At 35.8% G+C, this 17,367-nt stretch overlaps 1 protein-coding gene across 3 annotated transcripts in view; it reads left to right on the top strand.

Annotated features, from left to right (window-relative positions):
- Positions 1-17,367, top strand: part of LOC110095219 (activator of 90 kDa heat shock protein ATPase homolog 2) — a 57,160-nt gene that overhangs the window by 11,732 nt on the left and 28,061 nt on the right. The window contains exons 1-3 of one of the 3 annotated variants that reach the window (XM_028691855.1): positions 11,595-11,733; positions 11,831-12,043; positions 16,616-16,697. The gene's annotated coding sequence lies outside the window, so the exon portion shown is untranslated. Of the gene's footprint in view, positions 1-11,594; positions 11,734-11,830; positions 12,044-16,615; positions 16,698-17,367 lie in introns of those variants that run through there. The other 2 variants (XM_028691856.1, XM_020820681.2) reach the window with 2 other exon arrangements.

Below are 17,367 nucleotides of genomic sequence, written 5' to 3'. Positions count from 1 at the left end.
CTACTGCACAAATAATGTAAACAATCAATTTTAATAATCCAAATATAATGTCCAATGTCCAATGTCCATATTACACCCAGAATTTGCAGAAAAGTAAAGTGGCCGGGCACCACTGACAACAAACCCGGATTTTAATCCTAAGAATGACGCAAGTGATTTTTGAAATGGGATATACTGTTCTTTGAATCTTTATTTCTTCATCTTCTTTCTTCAATCTTCTCGTTCTGTCTTTTCTTCTTCTATGAACTTGTTAGATTCGTCAGATTTGGATATCCAAATGAAAAGAAACTCATCCCTAAAGGGGTTTTCTTTTCTATTTGGATATTGAAATCATCCTAATTTGGCTCTCCAAATAAAAGAGAATAATCCTTTAAGGTATATTTTCCTTTCTTCGGATTCCAAATTGAATGTGATATCCCATTTTCAAAATCACTTTCACAATTTTGACTCTTGATATATTATATTTACATTACATTTCATTTCACAGAAAAAAAAGAAAAATCTAGTCCACCTGCAGGGTTATCCTAAGCAATTTATAATAAAAATCATCCCACGCAGTTATATACATATGCAATTGAATTTAAATTATTAAGCCACACTTGGCCACACTCTTCTTCATTTGGGGGCTAAACAACTGAAGCACATGTAGCACTTATTTATTATTAATTAATTAGCCCCCTTTTCATCTGCCCTGCATGAGTGTGGCCACCTGCGGAAAATTCCATGAATAATCAGATCGCTCCTAACCTAGGGGCAATCTAATCGTCAAACAAATCACATCACAGAATGCAATAAAATTAAATAAACAAACATACTAGTAATTTTACAATTAGCATGCAATGAAAACCGAGAAAGCCCGTCACAAAACAGTAAGAAAATAAACACCGGCCTAACCTAGAGCTAAAGTCGGTTGTCCTAACAAACAATTCTAAGTGTGTGTATTAGAAAGTGTGGTTTTGATATTTCCTAAATCAATTATTGGCTAAAGTTTTCGAATTGATTAAATTCTAATTTGAAAATATTCACTAATCCTAAGGTTAGGTGTCATTAAATTTTATATGTTATATATTTATATCATATAGTGTGCATGCATCCTAAGTCTAGGTTTTCTAAGACTCTGTCCTTAATTATTGTCCTTAAGTGTCACTACTGTTATATAGGATAAAAATATTTGTTATCACTAACCCTTAGGACTTTGTGTACGTATAAAAGGATTTAAGGATCTAAGAGTAAATAAAAGTAAACCTAATAAAATTGAAGTTACTACAGGGACCTAAAGGAAGGGTTCGCACAAACCACATCAAAGGGCCCCTAAAGATTTTCTAAGTTTAGAATACTCACAGTCACCGGGGGCTACGACCCGGTGGTTCCGCCCGTAGCACCTCTACCCGGTTAGATAGAGGCGATTGACGTCATTAACTCCTTGTCTTTTTGTTCTCTCGACCGGTACCGTTCCTCGCAGTTTATGTCAATAAAGAAAAGAAAACAAGGAAAAATAGGGATTAGAAAGCACGTTTAATAATTAATAATAAAATAATTAAAATTTACTAAAAGTAAAAAAATGTACCTTTCTTCGGGCTTGAATACCGGGGTTCGGTTGACTTTGCTTTTGAAACATTTTTATTTTTTTGAAAATACACTGTATATCTTTCCAACATTTATTTCGAAGCACGAGAAAGGGGAGAGTAAAAGGAGGAATGTAAGAGGGGTAGAGAGAAAGAGAGGCATTGCCCTTTAAAACTTTCATTCTTTAATAAACAACTAACTCACTCACTCTCTACCACAAACTACTCTTCATCTCCCTTTTTAAAATTCACACAAGTTCCATTTTTATACACAAATGCAAATCACATTTCCTTACCAACTCAAACATTTTAATTTTCACAATCTTCATATAGAACATTTCTAATCATATAATTTTACCTTTAAATCCTACAATCTTCACTTCCTATCGTTCACAAGTATCACTTTGAATTTCACTTTCCAACACATATACACGCCTTACTTTCACATATACATATATCTCATTTTTATGAAATCACTCATTTTATCTTTCAAAAAGATATACCTCTCTTTAAACAAAAAAAAGTTTTTAAAACATTTCACTTTTTATTGATACACAAAATACTTTTCAATACACATACAATTCACTTTCCACAATATACACTTTTCATTTTTTTTTTTTAAATCATACAATTCACTTTTCAAAATATTTCACCTTTCAAGACACACAAATCACCCTCCAAAATCACATATAATTTTCACTTTTACACATTTCATCTTTCAACATAAACACAAACTATGCTTTCCAAAATCTCCCAAAAGAAGCACATATTACTTTTTAATTTATACACACATATCACTCTCCCAAAATATACAAAATATAGTGCAAATCACCTTCATTTGAAAAGCTTTCTCAAAATTCATTGAAAGAACGATCCTGAACATACATTTGTGTATATATTTCTCCAATTAACCATAAATCATAAAATGATAGTCTTACTTTAATTACATATTTCATATAAAACTCATCTTGCAATCATAAACTATCACTCATGAAAAAAAAGAAATGCTCATACAAGTCTCATGCCCTTCTTATTAGGTGCTACGATTCATTCATTCAATATATAAAAGAAATAGAAGAATCTGAATTATGAACAAGTTCAATCCATACTATTGAAGAAACTGATAAAGCAATATCAATTTAAAATGTGACGTTTATCATCATGAAAATAATACATAAATGAAGGTTTATAAAGTTCTTTTGAAAAACAACCGCCATCTATATATATTATTTTTAGAAAATATAAAATAACTAATTTTAATAAATAAAACAAAATGAAATATGAATAAAGAAGGCTGCTTGGCTTACACATTTAAGGAAATATTTTTGTTTGTATGCTCTTCTCTCCATCTAATTGGTAATCCACTATATCTGAGTCTGCTATATGGCCAGCCTTCGCTTCGATAGCAGAGATGTGATTTTCACTATTGCATTGTTTTGGTTTCCTTTTGCAAGAATTCATGCAGGGATTATTTGGATCATACGCAAGGCTATTGCAATATGAAGCCTTCTCATAATCGTTTACATGGATCGGCGATGAAACGACAATCAAAACCAATGGTCAGCCGCATATCTAGAGGAAATGGTTAACGTTGGTGGCCTTTGGCTTCTTGCGGCACAGGGAGGAGTTGGTGGCCTTTGGCTTCTTGCGGCACAGGGAGGAATGACGACGGGCTGAAGGGGATTCCGGTTCTGGGCTTCTCATGTGCGAGAGAGATCCGGAGATGGGAGTTGATAACTGGAGCGACGGGATTGAGGCCTTCGGCCCTCTTGCGAACAGAGAGGAGAGGGGAGTTCGTGCGAACTGGGAGAGGGCGTGCCAATTAGAGGGAGATGGATATGGAATTGTGAACTGCTCTGGACGGTTCTGCCTAGGGGTTTTCCGAAAAATAGAGAGAAGCGGGAGATCGTGCGATGGGGGCAGTTGTGCGATCCAGAGAGGAGGCCGAGCAGTTCGCGAATTTTCAGAGGAAATGGGGTCGTGGGCTGGACCGGCCCTAACTCCTATTTCATTTATATTAAAATTAAGTTAATAAAAATTATTTCTTTGAACTGATTTAAAACTTAATTTGGTCTAACTGAACCTATTGTTCTCTCGATTCAAATCGACGACTAGGATCTATGGATTGATTTAAAAATAATTTGAATTGATCTTAATTTATTCAAGATTATAATTTATTCAATCAAATTAGATTCACTTAATATCATGTTTAATGAAATTTGATTTTTGATTTAGGTCGAGTCATTAAGTTGGGTCGATGCTATGTCAGTAGGTATCCACCTAAGGGAAATCCTGCGGATGCAACATCTACACTAGACTACGAAAACCTAGGTACTAGAATCGATTCCGGGGAAATTGACCTCGAATAATGAGGTCAACACTGTTAATGTCATATATATTGTGTTGCACCAAATTGTAATTGTCGGCATTTCTTAATCTAATTGAACATTCTATTTAGCCATGGGGAATGCCAATGGTCTGCTTGACTTTCATGCCTTTCATTTTCCTTTTTGTTTTTCATTCCTAATTTTTGTATTCAGGTTGCACATTGTTATTATCTTAGTTTTAATAAGTTAATTTATGTGATGATTTTAGCCCTTGCTTGAGTGACGGTTAAAAGGTGATGACTAGTTATGATAATTATTTTTAAAAATACTGAAATCATCTTAAGTTGAGCATTTTTAACATAATTTAAACTATTTAAAAAATATAAAATAAAAACACACATCAAATAAGTATATATTTAAAATGATAGAAAAATAATTTCAAAGAGGGCCTAATCAAGAGAACTTACTTCTGACTGTATAAAAGTCATAGGGGATTTCTATGAATAGGAAGAATTTTAGGAATAGAAAATGTATTTTACTTCATAATTATTATTTATTGATGTTTAATTTTAATGTAATTATTAATAAAAATGGAATATTATGTTTAATTCAGATATTAAATAATTTTTTATTTATCATCCAATAAATTCACTTATTAATATTTTCTTTTTCTCTCCATAATTAATGCAACAATAAAAAATTAATATTATATTTATCCATCAATTTAAAGCATTTAAATAAAAGTTTTATTTAAGAGGAATTTAGCTTAATCATTCTTAAGAGAATATTATGTTGATGATATTGAGAGGTGATTAGTATGTATATAATTAAAATTTTAGATTGTTTTTTAGTATAATTATATAAGTTATAATTAAAATGATTAATGCTAAGTAACAATAAATAATATTATTCATGATATATCATCAAAAAATTATCTTGACCGGGCAAGAATCTCGAGGCAAAATTAAACTGGAAATTTTAAAAATTAAATCTGGGATAATTTGAACTTCGATTCCAACAAACTTACAGTCGAATTGAGCATCTAGGAAATACAAACCCAACGACACAAAATCCAACTCGATATGAGCCCAAATGTGTTTGAATCGAAGACCCGAAGCACTGTTGGAATATTCAAACCACAATTTGGATTACCAAATTGCTTCCAAACATGACATGCTTATAGTTGAATCGAGCAGCTCGACGAGACAAATCCAACGAGCCCAAGATCGTCGAATTTCAATATCATTAACGGGCAAAAGTCCAAGTCGACAATGTGGTTAGGCATTTTGGTGTACATAATGCTGAACGGGCAAAGTCCGGTTGACTGATTAGGCATAGAGTTAAAGGCGAATTCTGCTTGTCCGAGGAATTATTCCCATTGTTTCTGGTGATCCCGGATGAGGCACCTCAGCATGCTCGCAAGTGTTCTATTGATCACTTCGGTCTGTCCATCTGTTTGAGGATGATAGGCGGAGCTCAACTTCAAATCCGTTTGGAACCTCTTCCATAATTCCCGCCAAAAGTGGCTTACGAACTTGACATCCCGATCTGAGGTAAGACTGCGGGGAATTCCATGCAAACGAACAATCCCCTTAAAGAAAAGTTTGGCGACATGAAGAGCGCCGAAAGTCTTCTTACAAGGAACAAAGTGGGCCATCTTCGAGAACCTGTCGACGACGACCATAATGGAGTCGGATCCCCGTTTAGTCCGTGGCAACCCGAGAACGAAGTCAAGACTCAAATCTTCCCAAATGGAGTCAGGGACGGGTAAAGGCATATATAGGCCGGTATTCTGAGCATTGCCTTTGAATTGCTGGCAAACCGAGCAACAAGCCACGAATTTGGAAACATCACGCCTCAGGTGCGGCCAAAAAAACCGGCATTGCAACTGTTGGATGGTGCGGTCTCTACCCACATGGGCTGCCAAGCCACCGTAGTGAATGTCTTTTATCAGTTGTTGTCGCTAGGAGGAGGCAGGGACACACAGAGAGTTTCCTTTAAAAAGGAAACCATGCCTCAAGGAGTAATCACCATTAGGTGTCCCATGTTGACAGTCGTTCCATAGAGCCGCAAAACCAAAATCTGGATTGCCATCATACAGGACCTTCATCTTCTGCAGTCCTGTCACTTCTATCTGCAACTGAGTGATGAGGGATGCACGGCGACTGAGGGTGTCCGCGACACGGTTCATTTTTCCTGATTTATGGCGAATTACAAAACTGAACCGTTGGAGGTAAACTATCCACCGAGCATGCATCTTGCTAACGGTCTTCTGGCTGTTCAGGTACTGAAGGGATTGATGATCACTACATAATACGAAGTCCTGGTGAAGAAGATAATGCTCCCATTGCTTCAGGGCCCTCACAAGGGCATAAAGTTCATGTTCATAGACCGTCCATTTATGTCTAGGAGAGCTAAGTTTTTCGTTGAGTTACTCAATGGGCCGATCCTCTTGGTACAATACCGCTCCAATACCTACAGCTGATGCATCTGTGTCAACTTGAAAAGGCTTATCAAAATTCGGCAGAGCTAGAACTAGAGCATTGCAAAGAGCGGATTTAATGGCTTCGAAACTATCTTGCTAGCTCGCGTTCCATGAGAAGCTAGTCCCCTTCAACACTTCGGTTATGGGAGCCATAATATTGCTGAACCCTCGAATAAATCATCGATAGAAGTTCGCCAGCTCATGGAAACTCTGTATGTCAGTCACAGAGCGTGGAGTCGGCCAGTCCCTGATGGCCAATATTTTTCTGGAATTTGCCTGACCTCCCTCTCGGGAAATCACAAAGCCCAGGAAATGAATAGGACTAGCAAACTCGCACTTGGACAGATTCACATACAATTTGTGATCGCATAGAACTTGGAAAGGTTGCGCGAGGTGCTGCACATGTTCATCAAACAAAGTGCTATAAACTAAAATGTCATCAAAATAGGAGATGCAGAATTTACCCGAAAAGGGTTTAAGCACTTCGGTCATTAGCCGCATGAAAGTGGAGGGAGCATTGCACAATCCGAAGGGCATCACCCGCCATTCGTAGAGTCTCTCACGGGTCTTGAACGCCGTCTTCCATTCGTCACCGGGTCGAATGCGAACCTGGTGGTAATTGCTGCAGAGGTCCAATTTTGAGAAGATAGCCGCGTCGTGTAGTTTATCCAGCAGGTTCGAAATCCTAGGGACTGGGAACCTGTATTTGGTGGTGATTTTGTTGATGGCCCTATTGTCTATGCACATTGTCCACTGACCATCTTTTTTCGGGACAAGGAGGGCCGGCATGACACATGGACTTAAGCTGTGCTAGATCAATTGATGCCGGAGAAGATCTTCCATAATGTTATGCAAAATCATGTTTTCTTTGGGACTCATTCGATAATGAGGTAGGTTGGGCAGTGTAGCCCCTGGAATGAGGTCTATCTGATGTTGAATGTCCCAGAGCGGAGGGAGCTGGGACGGTAATTCAGCAGATTAACATCTGCAAACTCTGTCAACAAAGTTTGAATGGCCTCTGGGGCTTGCAATTTGTCCCCTTGGGTAGTGCCGTCCCATGCTACCAGAGCTATAGTAATGAAAGTCCTTCCCCTGCCGATTGTAAAAGTACTTGTCCAGATACGAGATAAGCAGCAACTTGGCCCTTCTCATTTTTCCCGACTGCATCCTGCGAATGCGACAACATGCGTAATTTCTTTCCCTTCCAGTCAAATGAGTATATGTTGGCACAACAGTCATAGGTAGCACTGGCATCAAATTGCCAGGGCCGGCCCAAAATGATGTGGCAGACGTCCATTTCAAGGACGTCACAGTTAATTTCACAAACGTAGTGCCTTCCTATGGAGAAGGTTACATGGCACATTTCGGCAACAGTGATATCAATTCCTCGCTTAACCCAACTAATCTTATATGGTTGTGATTTCTTTGTAGTTTTTAACCGTAGGGCTTGCACCACTGATCTTGAAATCACGTTCTCGATACACCCACTGTCAATCACCAATTCGCACACTTTCCCGTTGATGGTGCATCTAGTCTGAAATAACGCATTGCGTTGGGACTGGGTAGGTTGTCTAGGAGCCAATAACAATTTTTCCAGGATACAAATAACAAGATCCCCCTCATCTCCCCGGAGGTCTTCAGCAAACTCCTCATCACCCGGATTGTCTTCGTTGCCGCCGCCTTCCTCCAGATGATCTCCGTCAAGCATCTGGAGCTGTTGTCGATTTGGGCACTCATTGGATTTGTGCCCATGCTGGAAACACCTAAATCATTTCAACGTCGACGGTCGGCTGTACGGATTCTCCCTCAAAGGAGCTTTGGCTCTAACTGGGATTCTGGCATCCAATGGAGAATTATTGCTAATAGGTGCAGTTGACGAACCTGCCCTGGCCGGCGGAATAGTAGGTTTGACAGATTCTGAATTCGCCTCAGGAATAGCTTGCCTCCGATTGGAGTAGCTGTGAGAGTGTCGCTGCATCTGTGATTCCGCCTTTAAGGCGAAGTTGACGGCCTGTGATAGAGACAAAACTGAATTCAGTTCTAACTTGTCCTGAATTTGATCTTTTAGCCCTCCAGTATACCTTGCCACTAGTTGGTTGTCTGTCTCTTGTAGGTTGTTGCGAGCACTAAGGCGATAAAACTCTTCTGTGTATTCGTTCACCGTCCGCGGGCCTTGAACACAATGTTGGTATTTGAGATAGAACATCTGTTCATAGTCGGTGGGCAGGAAATGTCCTCGCATTAACTGTTTCATCTGAAGCCAACTGGGAACTGGGACGCGCCCCTCGCGCCTCTGGCTTTGCAACATTTGTTGCCACCACGCACCTGCTCCGCCCTTCAACCGACACACCACATACTTTACTTGCTTCTCCAGATGAATTTCCATATACTCAAAGAAGGTTTCTACTGCTCTTTCCCAATCGAAATAAGTCCTCGATATGAAGACGACTGTCGAAGAAGGGAATATCCATCTTAACCTTAAATTCTCCCTGGTCTCTTCGTGGGTTTCTTGCAAACCGTCTCGGGCCGCCATGATAGCGATAGCGGCGCTCATCATCGGATTCAGATGCATTCGGCGGGAACTCTGCATTGACCTCTCCCTCAAAATTTGAGAATTCTGCGGCGAAAGCTTGTGGTCGTCGCCCCAATAAGCCCGGATTCGGAATGTGCGGAGGTGCCTGCGCCTGCGCGCGGCCGATTACCATTGTATCTACCATTGTTTTGAGAATTACAAACTCCGTCCTCATCTCCACGGAGAGGCGGAGAAACTCGGTTCTTAGTTCTTCCAGGTGGTGTGTGATGCTAGCCTGAGCCACCCACACCGCGTCCAAGCTCCAATCATCGTCGGCCGCCTTGCGGGAACTTCCGTCAGCCATCTCCCAGGTTGGCTCTGATACTAGTGTGATGCAGCAGCTCACCTGCATAGGAGAAAAACCACAAGAAGCAGAAAAGAAAGGGAAAACAGAGGAGATTGTCTAAGGAGTTTCTATCTTCTTCTCTATCCATTTCGTAAAAACAGAAAACATATAAGAGGATGCAGTGGCTTTCCTCAATACTAAAACGGGAGTAGCAAAAACTAAGGAAAAGTGGCTATAAGCAGAAATAGAAAAACAGTTAGCTAAAAAGGTAGTAGTGGAGGTGAAACCAAATATTCTGTATCAGCCACCCGCATATGAAGACCGCATCAGCTTCTGAAGAAATTATCACCTATTAAAGAAGCAATTGAAGGATACCAAATGAAATAACATAGAACCGGAAGACAAAAAATTTTGTTCCTCCTAGAAATTAAAGCCAGTGAACGCACCAAAAACAACAAAAATATGCGTCCCAGTTTTCAGTTCATTTATTTCACAAGGCTGAAATCCATCTAATTTTCTGAAAAAGGCTGCATCAAGATCCTTAGCAGCTGCCATCTGGGGGTATCAGGAGTTCAGAGAAAAAATTACAAGGGTCGATACAAGTACATCCTGACAGAATGTTCAAAGCATTTGGTGAAGATGATCCTTACAGATTTAGTCTGATCAAACCGGTATACTGGAAAGCAAAGAAAGAACATGCCAGCGGAGGAAACCTTTCCCGTTTTTGTACTGTCTTCCTGCAAAACAAGTGTGCCCAAAGAATCATCATTGCAAAAGTATATTAGTAATAATTCAGTCTGTTTCTTTTGCCCAATTCATAGCGGTTGATTCTCATGAATATCGCTGCTATATGTAAAAACTCTAAAATGAAACTGCAATCAAACTGACTATGCTATAAATTTGAGGGTTGAATAATGAAAAAAGAAAAATCCTTGATAGCCAAGTGTAGTAAGCCATCATCGGGGGCTCGAACGTGACTAAACAAAGCGAGGGATCCACAAGGGAGAGATAGAACTAAGATGAAGAGGCAGTAAGAAGAGATAGAGAGTGAGAAAGGGATCGAGGGAAGAGAAACAATCTTCGATTGGGATTAAGCCTTATTTGCTCAGTCTTTAGTAAGGACGGAGTGTAAGGACGGAGTGGTCTTTGATAGTGAGAGAAAAATGAGAGGTGGATCTTGTGAATTGGGAAGTGTGGTCGAGCATGAGGCTGAGCATCCAAGCATGCTTTTGCATGAAATTGGGCCGATGGGTAGCTCCAATGGCAAATAAAATAAGAGAGGGTTGCCATTGATGGCTTGGCCACAAAACATCGATCTTCAAATGGCTCAGATAGGAGAGCAGATGCATTATAATTGACATAGATTAAGAAAAGTAGATGTAGACATAAAAACACTTCGTTAAAATGAGGCTTCATTTGAAACAGCTTTCTTATTATTTTTAAAGCATTTTTTTAGTACAAAAAATTTAATTTTTTATCAAAAAATTACTTTAAGAAAACAATAAAAAAAAGTTTCATGTGATCAAAGTATGTTGATGAATTCTCTTAGAGAAAACGTCTAGTGACTTTGATGAACTGGGATCAAATTCATAAGGCTTGATCAATCAACTAATTCAAATAAATGCGAATGTACAACAAGGACATCAAAATACTCATGCATTTATATCACACCATGTTGTTAGAGAGAGAGAGAGAGAGAGAGAGAGAGAGAGAGAGAGAGAGAGAGAGAGAGAGAGAGAGAGCGATATTGTGTATGCCACCCACCACGCGCGTGATACTAAGCTTGTGGGTGAAAGGAAACTCATAATTAATATGATTTGATGAACAATAATCAATCAATGCAAAATAATATATAGCAAAATATTAAAACAGTTCGCACGTGCATGGCTCACCTAAAAAAGATATCTATACTACTATTATAAAAGGACATTGAGTTTCCTTCCTCTAACAAATCTTGTTCATCCATTCTACTTATTTTTTAATTATCTTGGCCGTCCATTCTATTAAAAGTATTTAATAAATCTAAAAAAATCATTATATAAAGCTCATTTAATTTTATGGCCCATTGAGATTCCTAATTTCCGTTTTCCTATGTCTATTACTCTATTCTTCACTGCATGTTTTATTAAATAAAAAAAATTCACAATTAATTTTAAAGTCCCTTCAGATTTCCTAAGTTCCGTTTATTATATTAAACGGACATTTTGCTTTCTCTATTCCTATTCTGATATTCTCTACCTTTTTTCTACTTTATTTATTATATATTAATTCTGCACGTTTTAATTCTCCACCTTTTATTTCTATTCCGTTTCTCTTTTTCCCTTCCTGCAAGTGTAAACCTACCCTAATATCGCGATTCTTCATCTTCGCCCCGTCTCCATATTCTTCGGCTTGCCCTAGCTGATTCCACTCGCCGTCAGGTAGGTTTCTCTCCAATTAAATCAGTCTTCTGAAATTCTTCAACGTTTTGCTGCCTCCGCTCGCCGTCATCTCCTCCGGTAGGTTTCGTGGCCTCAAAATATTAAATGTCAGTAACTCTCGGCATTTAATCACCCGCTTCTTCATTTCGTGTTTTCAACTTCTTAAACGTTTCAGGATCTCTTCTCCAATTAATTTGGATGCATGAAGATGAATTCAACCGTTGAAACGTTGCAACCTCCGACCGTTCGGTGGCTGTAAGATGACTGTCGCATATTCTCTTTCTCCCTTATATATTATTCTCACATGTTTTTCCTTTAGCTCTTTTGTTTATGGATCTCTACTTCAGCGAACCTGTGAATCTCGACACCATTTTGGCTTCAAATTTAGGTAATTAATTTTATGATGTAAATCATTTATCAAGTTCATCTTTCTGTTTCAGATTGAATTTATATTAATAAAATTAATTCTTTTTATTGGATTTTAATTTTGGGCTCGGTTTTAATTCATTATGGGTATATAACTTTGTGAATTTTATACATTGTTGTTTTATTGAAATCTTTTTTTTAATGCTTGTGGAATTTGTGCTATTTATCCTAATATAGGATTTTATCTTTTCATTTTTTATGTAATATTGTTTATTTAAAATTTCAATTATTCCAAAATATTATGTTACAATTATCCCCAATTAAATTTATGAGATTCCTTGTTCACATTATTAAGTGAAGATTCATGATTCTTTTATGTTCCTATCCTATGACAAATATTACCCGGTTTCTAATGTTCAACATTTTTAATCAGAGGCAATTTATATTAATTCATATATAAAATTTACCATTATAATGGTTGTCATATCTTCTCTTCGTCATTAAATTATTTCTCACAAATATCATATAAAGCTGTATGGAAATTTAAAAATAACTAATTTTATGTAACATATAAATAAAAATTTGAGATATATAGGTACTTAATTGCTTCAGTGAACCCAGAAATTGATTCATGAAGAGCTCTTTATGCTATTCGCATCTTTGGCAAACTAAACTTCACTTTAAAGCTTCAGATCATGTCTAGCACAGATGTTAATTATCATCCAATAACAATGGTTCAGGGAAATTAAGCTACTGAAGTGAAGTCTATGGACAGTTCTAATAATAAAATAAAGCATTAAAGGAATAGGCTCTCCTCCAGTTGTTATTAGCTTCAGTAATCAGTAATTTGCAAAAAAGGAGTTGAAGCTCTTTTACTAAGAAATCTATGACTGGCACTAAAATCAATTATCAAAAAGGAATTCCGTTTTACAACAATCAATCTTCTGATGCCATCCAACACCAACGATATAAAGAAGCAATCATATCGGAAATCATTGATAGTGAAGAGCTTATACAAGTAGCCGATAATAGCCATAGAGATGTTATGATGTGTAGAACAAGAACTAATTAATAGTAATCTCACTTATATTGTTACAATTATTCCTAGCTATAGTTTTCTTGTAAAGAAAGTCCAAATTATTTTCACCATTGGTTAGCCACATGACTTTAGATCTCTAGATGATCAAGCGGACCAAGAAGAGTAACAAGAAGCTAGTTGATGACTAATATCTTTAAAAACAGGATTAATTATTTATTTAAATAATAAAAATATAACTAAAGTGATCCTGTTCTAGTTTCTCAATCCTTGCACTCTTTTCACAGCTTGCCGACTCTTCTGAATTTATATGTAATCTTCAACCTCTCTTTTTTTAATTTATTGTTTTCAATCTTATTGTCCTCAACAATACTTTCTTCCTTCTCGAAGTTGCCATCTACTTTGAACGAAAAATTTCAATCCTATCACCATTGCCTTGTATTTCTCTTATAACAAATATTTTATGTATCTCTCCTTCTCGCAGTCTCTTCAGATTGTTTTGGCTCTAAAAATTTTAACCTCTCCTTATAAATTTGCATCTCTTATGTATCTCTCCTTGTCTCTCCTCGCGTATTCTTCATAGAGCTATCAAAATCAAAATTATAGGTACATGAAAGAGAACATACAATCTTTCTAAACAAATAAATTGAAGTATGGAAATAAAACTTTATATGAGGCAACCAATTAATGTGGTGCATCTTAAGAAAGCAACTTAATGCCTGGCTCCCCACATTTAATGGAATTTTTTTGGGTGATGATAGATCTCAAAGTAATTTAGTTTATTTCAAATGAGTATAATGAAACTTTTGATTTATAACCCATAAATTACAATCATCTCATTTCTAATCCAATGAATATGGGATCTCTCTAAGTTCTTCTCAGCAATGAAAAAGTTATAGCACTTCGGTTGAGCTTTGGCCTGGCTGGGCCGCGGTTCTTAAGCCGTCGTCTCCTTCCCGCAGATTTTGTTGCTGGCATATAAGATAAATTGGCATTTACCATGGTTGCAACAACAATTGAGCAAGGTGAAGGGTTCTGGAAGTTTAGCTTCACTGGAGAAGAAATTGGCTCATCGGGATTAAGCATAGATGGAGGACTTCCTATTTGATGTTGATGGATAAGATATAGTATCCCGTGAAGTAGCTTCAAGCCAGTTTTTACAGTCACAAAGTAGCCATACTCAAACTTGCCGTCAATAGTTCCAGTCCCTGTGAAATTACAAGTACAATGGAAAAAATAGAACTAGATGACTGCCTTTTGTTTTGTTCACATTATTTAATTTTGGAGTAAAGTCATAAAAAAACATCCTAACATTCAAACAATGGAAAATTTTAAAAAATTCCAAATAGATTATAGCTAACACGCTATGATGATGCTAACAAAAAAAAAATCTACTTATTCTTAGACTTAATAGGCTTAATTGCTTCTTCGAATTTGGGACATGTTTGATTGGGGCTTCAGATGACAGATTAAGTGTTAAGTAGAGTTTAGCAGTTAGGCTTATGAAAAAAAATAAATTAATGTAAGTTTACATTAAACTAAGAGAAGTATTTAATTATAGTTTAGCTTAATTAAATAGTTTATATTTCAAAACTCCTTTTTAAAGCGAGTTCTTTTTTTTTTTTCAATTTGTTGCATTTTGCCAATAAATCAAACTACAAAATTTATATATATGAATGCCCTTGAGTTTCTATATTTGATACTTAGGTTATCAAACAGTCTCTTGAGTTTCATGTAAAAGCTACAATGCAAATGATAAATAGTTTATGGAATCCATGCTACAACATTGAATAGAACTATATGAATCATTGTTACTAAAAACTTACACTTTTTCAGCATACAATTTCCTATACGTTTTAGAGGTATGTAGATCTTTCGTAACATTTTGAAGCATTTTTTCTGAGACACATGTAAGTTTCTGAGTCACGTGTATGTTTATTTTGGTATTCTTATTAATCTGCTTAATTAAGAATGAAGATAAGCTTCTACTTTTAGAAGCAAAATTTCTGTAGCAACTTTCAGGACATTAAGCAAAAAAATAATTTTTCCATCCACTAATAAATTGTTTGCACTAATTAGAATTGCAATAAATATTTATACGTTTTGTTAAATTATATTCTGAAAATTAAACTCAGATCAATTATTTTATTAAGCTGTCCCAAACGAAGCCTATATCCACAAAGATTTCTTAGCTCACTCAACTTCTTTACACCAACTACATGAACATGATTTTCTTCCCCTTGCTTTAGAAAATGAAAATTTTCTTTGGTAATGTTAATCAATATTGTCTACAGAAAGTATGTTCCCATTCCAATGTCTGTATATTTGGCTAATAAAACTAAACTACTTAACGGTAGAATGTATCCTATCTATTTCAAATACTCAAAGTTTAAAAATCTTATTAATTTTTTTTACTGAGATGAATCATCATACATTTAAATATTGTTCAAAGGTGGTTAATGAAAGAGTATAATTTTGAGGGATTCCGGTAGAGAGAGCAAGCAATTAGGATCGGGTAGGGAGAAAATGTAGATAACACACACACACACACACACACACACACACACACACATATATATATATATATTTATTAAAATAAGGTGATAGTTAATCATCTAACATGGAGAGGTTGCAAGAGATATATAATTAGATAGCTAAGAAATGATCTTATACATACGTGAGGAAGGTAATCAAAAATAAAAGAAGAACAACTCTTTTTTCTTTTATCACTTAGTATCTGTGCGAGGTGAAAGTCTCATGCACAGTTTAGAATGAGAGAAAGAAGTGAGGAATCCTCTTTTCGACTCTAGCTCTCCCACTCCAGTCGTCGCTTCTCTTTCCATAACATCTAACATGGAGAGGTTGCAAGAGAGATAGAATTAGATAGCTAAGAAATGAGAGAGATGATTGAGATGTAGATAGAGAAACTAGGATGCAAGCCAAAGATTAAGATCTTCATACGCAATGACTTGAGAGATAGGGTACAGAAATTTGTGAAGAAAGGAAATATTATTATGATGGAGAAATAAGTATCTCATCGTACTTCCAAATTTAACCATGCTTATTACATAATATCGAATCACTATTTATTTTGTAGTTAGCAGCGGTGAACTAAATTTATTTGATAATTCAGTGCATCTACATTAAACTTGCTATTTTCAAAACTCCTTATTAAAGTGAGTTTTTTTTTCAATTTGTTGCATTTTCCCAATAAATCAAACTACAAAATTTATATATATGAATGCCCTTGAGTTCTATATTTGATACTTAGGTTATCAAACAATCTCTTGAGTTTCATGTAAAAGCTACAATGCAAATGATAAATAGTTTATGGAATCCATGCTACAACAATGAATAGAAGTATATGAATCATTGTTACTAAAAACTTACACATGATTAAAGTTATATTTTACCTAACGCTTTTTCCATATCAAATCAATTATCTCCCCCATAATTTTTATATATAACTTTTTAGCATTGGATATATTTAGATAAATTCATGTTCTGCTTTATTCTATAATTTTTTTTCACATAACAAATATTTCACTTTCTTTTTAGGATTATTTTCATAACTTGTCCGCATCTAACATATTGAGGTTGTGATTGTTCCTGCTTTTTTACCATCTACTTCTGGCCTCAGGTAAGTACTTTGGACTTTTCATTATTTTATTTAAAGAAAATTTATATTTTTTGTGAAATTATGCTTTTATGATTCTGTAATATTATTATTTATAATTCAGAGTTTTTTTTGTTGTTTTACATTATTTTTATTCCAACATTTATTTTCATGACATTAAATTTTTCACATAATTTGTGTCTAACTTTATTATTGGTATTTTTTGTTGATACTTATTTATCATTCTCCTTAAAATTACTAGGTTATGTCATTATTATTGATAGCCTTTGTTGTGCATAATCTCTTTTGCTTTTGCACTGCATTGTGATTGAATGTATGAGATTTGAATTGAAAACTTCATAAGAAAATTATAAGTATGAAAAAATTTACAAAATTAATTCAACTCCCTCCCCCCTTTAAAAATTACATAAGTAGAAGCAGAACCACGACCTATGCTTTGATATCCAATTGATATAAAAAACCTAACACAACCAAGCACCCCAAAAGATAAAACTTATTGAGAAGGCCAAACAAAGACTATAGCAAATCGACAAACCATCCCAAGAAACAAAATTTTTACTGAAACCAGATCTTCATTATCCGGTTTATAAAATTCATTATAAAAACTATAACTAAAAAGTTAAAATTGAAATAATAAATTAAACAAAAAGTTATAGTTAAAGTTAAAAAGTTA

The sequence above is a fragment of the Dendrobium catenatum genome, unplaced genomic scaffold (genome assembly GCF_001605985.2).
Source record: "Dendrobium catenatum unplaced genomic scaffold, ASM160598v2 original_scaffold_76759, whole genome shotgun sequence".
NCBI lineage: Eukaryota > Viridiplantae > Streptophyta > Magnoliopsida > Asparagales > Orchidaceae > Dendrobium > Dendrobium catenatum.
The sequence above is the reverse complement of the archived record's forward strand: the minus strand, read 5'-3'. Positions and strand labels throughout refer to the sequence as shown.